The sequence below is a fragment of the Mercenaria mercenaria genome, chromosome 7, assembly GCF_021730395.1.
Source record: "Mercenaria mercenaria strain notata chromosome 7, MADL_Memer_1, whole genome shotgun sequence".
NCBI lineage: Eukaryota > Metazoa > Mollusca > Bivalvia > Venerida > Veneridae > Mercenaria > Mercenaria mercenaria.
In genome coordinates this window covers 9,182,483-9,187,943 of record NC_069367.1, presented here as the reverse complement: position 1 = coordinate 9,187,943, position 5,461 = coordinate 9,182,483, and positions in this window count along the sequence as shown.

The following is a 5,461-nucleotide window of genomic DNA, read 5'->3' as shown; positions in this document are numbered from 1 at the left end:
TTGCACTTGAAAGTCGGATATTGTTTACGTAGTGAAGGAGAGAAACTCCATAGATAGTATCATAATCACGATTTTAACTTACAAATTCGATTATTTGATTATTTTTCAAAGAATATTCACGTGTTTATCTCGGAAGGTAATAATACTGTACATCCTGATGCTCGGGTAATCCTGTATTTAACTCTATGGATAATTCTATTAATTTAACGAAGGACAATTTTTGAAATTTCACAAGTTGTGACCGATCAACACTTCTAAAGCGCTCTTCACATGCACAAGATATGAATCTGTTTCGCGTATAAACCTTTAAGATAGGTATGCAGACAACCGAATCAGTTTCTGATACAATTGTAAAAGATGACAATTTTGATTTAAATTTGTTAGTTTTGTTCTCATATAAAGATGATAAAACTATAGAAATTAGAAGTAAGAAACTATCGACAACAGAGAGTACTTAAAACTTACAAGATCTAATCTTATGGAAAATTGTCGCAGTTTTCGAGAGCAGTTTTATTGACTGGACTCATACTCAACTGAAAACTGCAGTATTCTGGCGGATGTCCGGATGCCTCAAAGTCCAGGTTGGACTTGGTTCTTGAGTTCTGTATAAAATGTATAAAATTTCGACATTCAAATATTTCTTTTAACAGACCCTTCTAAATCGATCAAAATACGTTTACACTACGTACTTGTGTGCTGCAAATTCTAATGAAAATAGCAGCAAAACCATACATATATAAACAGGCCAACAGTTGGAAGGCAGCCACGTGAAATTGCATATTTGCTTAAAGCTTAAAGCTTAAAGGAAAATAACAAAACTCGGAGAAAATCTCAAAATGATTTGACGACGATTCCCTTCTATATTTTTCAAGCATTATTATCATATAATAACATACCACTTTATGACAAGGATGACGAAAAATATTTTATAGAAAAAAATATCAAGATAATCATGCACGAATAACCTGGAAGACAGTCATGCGCTACAGTAAATTTTGTTGAAAGTCTTCATGAGACTTCTATAAGTTAGTATGCCCGTTACGACACACGGTGATTACGTACTCTCGGTAGGCAAGCGGCATTCTTCGGAATAAACTACATGTATATCTCAATTCCCACGACACGCACCTCCTAGTAACAAAAGCTGTCACAGGAGACAGCGCGCTCGACTATTTCGATGCTGGATAGTGAAAATGGGCACACCTGAGGAAGCTGGAGCTATCACTCGAATGTGTGATAACTCCAATGTGGATGAAGATATTGGACAATAGCTAGAGTCCGTATCAAAAGTAATAAGTAATAAGAGACATAAAGATAAAGTGTATCTAAACACTAAATAAATATGATTCTAAGCAAAAAAGGGGCATAATTCATGATATATTTGTGCAAGAGTGCTGCACCCTGCATCAGATGATGTGGGTAATGATGTGGAACAACTACTTTAAGTCTGAATCAAATCCACTTAGTAATAACTGAGATACAGTGAAAGTGCACAAAAACTTTAACCTGAAATTCTAAGTAAAAAGGGGAGATAATTCATGAAATAATAGTGCTAGAATTACGGTCCTTGTGTCATATGATGCGAGTGATTATGTTAAACAACTATTTTAAGTTTGAACCAAATCCTCTCTGTATGAACAAAGATATAGTGGAAATGCATCACAATTAACTTTAAATTTTAAGTAAAAGGGGGCATAATTCATGACAAATTAGACAAGAGTTATGGAACGTGAGTCATATGATGTGGGTGATAAAGTTGAACAATTACTCTACGTTTAAATCAATCCGTTTAGTAATGACTGAAATTGAGTGAAAGTGCACCAAAACTTTAACCTGACATTCTAAGTAAAAGGGGGGATAATTCCTGAAAAACTGGTACAAAAGTGATAGTTCTTGTGTCATATGATTTGAGTGATGATGTGGAACAATTATTTTAAGTTTGAATCAAATCTTCTCTGTACGAATAGAGACAGAGTGAAAAAATCATCAAATTCAACCCTAAGCTCTAAGTAAAAGGGGGGACATAATTCATAAACAGTGGTGCCAGAGTTACGGACCTTGTGTCATATGATATGGTTTATAATATGGAATACTATTTTAAACTCAAGACAACAAAAATAAACAACAGTTATGGATCTTGAGTCATATGATATGGGTGATAAAGTGGGACAATTACTTTACATTTAAATCAATCCATTTAGTAACAACTGAGTTAGAGTGAAAGTGCATCAAAATTATGGGGGATAATTCATGAAATACTGGTGCCAGAGTTATGCACTTTGAGTCATAAGACATGGATGCTAATGTGGAACAAGAACAATTATTTCAAAGTTGAATCAAATCCATTTAGTAATAACTGAGTTAGATTGAAAGTGCATCAAAACTTCAACCAGAAATTCTTAGTAAAAAGAGGGATAATTCATGAAGTACTGGTGTGAGAGTTATGACCCTCGGCCATATGATTTGAGTAACTATTTTAAATTTAAAACAAATTCGTCAAGTAACTACAGAGATAAAGAGAAAGTGCACCAAAACTTTAACCAAAGTGCGGACGCCGGGTCGAGTAGGACAGCTCTCCATACTTCTGAATAATGGTACCTACGTGTCTAGACTTTTAATAAGGACCCCAAAATGATTTACAAACGGAGAAACTTTATCGCAAAAGAGCTAAATGTTGTCTATTATGGGTCCCCATTAAGCGCAGACGACATACAACAAACAATTATAAAAATATTAAAATCCGTATATATAACGGAAAATGGCGACATTTGCCGAAAGTTATGCATGCACACAGATTATCGGCACATCTAGACGTTGATTATGGTATCTTATTTGTTTTTTATCAAATACCCAAAACTACAAATGGAGACACTATATCGTAAAAGAACTTAAGGTTGTCTATTATGGATTCACATCAAGCGTGAACGACCTGCAACAAACAATTTAATGAAAAAAAAACAACTAAAATATAAAAAATATCGATTTTACCTAAAAGGTTGTTAAATACAATTTTATCACTTAGACCGAGTATAAAGTTCTCTGGTTACATGATACACTTTAATTTACTTCTTTAAACTCGAAGTTAAAGTTTTAAACGATAATGCCAACACTTTTTGTTCCAATTAATGTATCTACAACTCAAGTGTACGAATAGGGTAACAAATAGGGTATTTCCGAAAGAATGGCCCTGCCCGAACAAAGTAATATGAGTGCATTCCTCAATGTCAAACTACGTAAAAATATCTAAATGGATATACAGGTGCGCATGTACTGTATTTATTCTTTATTTTAGGCCGCACGCGGCGTTCGCCTGTATCCTACTTGACAAAAATAATATTCACTAACGATCATATTGGCGCTCGCCGGCCCTGACAGACACATAAAAAGGAATATAATTATGTGAGACTACTACAATCTCCTACGCAGTGGTCACCCCTTACAGTAAAAGAATCTATGCAAACCGAACTTTTTTCAAAGTTTTGATAAATCGTTTATTTTATCATTTGAAAATAGATTTTAGTTATTTTTTAGTATTTTAAGAGATTTAATTCTAATGTGCTTAACATAATGAATACAAGAAAAAAGTATTTGAATTTCTTTTCAACAGACATGTGATTTTCATGGTCACGTGATATTTGTGATAAACCACTTGGGGATATAATCGCTGCTGCGAGTCGAGACCATCAGAAAACATGCATACCTTAACAACAACAATGTCTATCTTGGTGGCGTCGCAAGTTAGGCTGGAGGGGTGGCACTTCCACAAGAAAGAGTGAGAGTCGATCATAAAAGAGTAAATTATTTCTAACTTTCTAGAAGTAAAGTTGAATACAAACTAGAGCTACCCAAACAGCTACTGTAAATCCGGTATTATTCGCGGTGTTTTAATTTCCGTTATTTTTTGCGAAATGGGTGCATCGCGAATTCATAAATCCGCGTAGATTTCCTTCCATTACGTACAGACATATCCGAAAGAAAATGTCCAAAATATGGTCAATTTCAGCAATGAATACTAGCCACCTGTACACGATGTTTATTAAAAGAACTTCAATTTATTTCAATATGTTATGAAAAAATATAATAAAAATCATCGAAATTACATTTCATGTAGAATATACTGCTTAAAGACAGAATTAACGCTAAGGTCTAGAGGTTGGATTTACATGCAGCTGGCAGGGATATATATATAACATAATATCCTGGTCAAGGCACTGGAAATTTTTGATATGCTCTCCATGAGGCCTGTACTGGTTCTTTCCAGGAAAGACGGCTTCGCGTGTATCGGTGCTATACACCGGGCACGTTAAAGAACCAGACTGTCTATTCGCAAAGAGCTAGGCTAAGTTAGCCGGACGGCTTGTATCTAAAAGGATTTCTCTCTATCTGTTCTGGGGGACTTTATCTCATTTTGTCCCTCTGGTCAGATCGTTCTGTGTCTGTACTAGTAGAGGATGAATTTCGCGCCCTGTGTGGCTGCGTTTGCTATATGTAAAGCGCCTTTGAACGTGTTTATCATGAAAAAGGCGCTACATAAATCTGATATAATAATAATAACTGTTTTTAACAGGTTATGGAGAGTATCTCCTTGATGCACTTTGTATGTGTCAAACAAACAGAGCGCGTGATTTTTCACACATACTGTTTAGATAACAATAGGGATTGTTTAGATAACAATTGGGATTAGCAACAATGTGTCACGCCATTGTATTATATACTTTGTACCGTACAATTATTTATGAAATGACTGTAACAAACTTTGAACATTTTATCAGCTATTAAATGTAATAAGAATAATCGCCGGTAAATTGAATAAAGGGTTAAAAGGCTCTCTCTCAATTTCAGTCGAACAAAAGCAATTTGTCGATTACTAATACGAAATAGCCGTTATGGACCATGCATTTAACGAGTCTTTGGCATAAATTCGTTACGGTACGGAATAATGGACATTAATGTAATCACGACTTCTGGAATTGGAATTTCACTAATATAAGATAAGAACCTTCGCGAATTTAAATTTCTGACCCTCCCCTCGCGAATTCATAAATCCGCGAAATAATTCAGGGTGCGGAAATTCGCGAAATAAAGATCACGCGAATATAAAGTGATTTACAGTAATCATGACCAGTGGTAGCCTAGGCTTATGTTATCGATAAAGTTAAGTTTTATGTTGGGGTTGAAGTCGCAATGACACAATTACAGGGCATCTGGCGACTTTCTAGCTTTGATGGTGCAGGAAGGCATAGGTGCCCCTCCGTGCATTATTTCATCAAGGGCTGACACCTGGGTAAAACCACCTACCATCCGTAAGCCAACTGGATGACTTCATCACATGAAGTGTTCAACGTCCCGAGTGAGGTTCGAACCCTGTCGGTGTGGGGCAAGTGATTTGATGTCAGCGACCTTTACCACCAGAGCCCGACCCGTAAGCTATGAAGTCTGTATAATCGGTGTTAATCCCTGC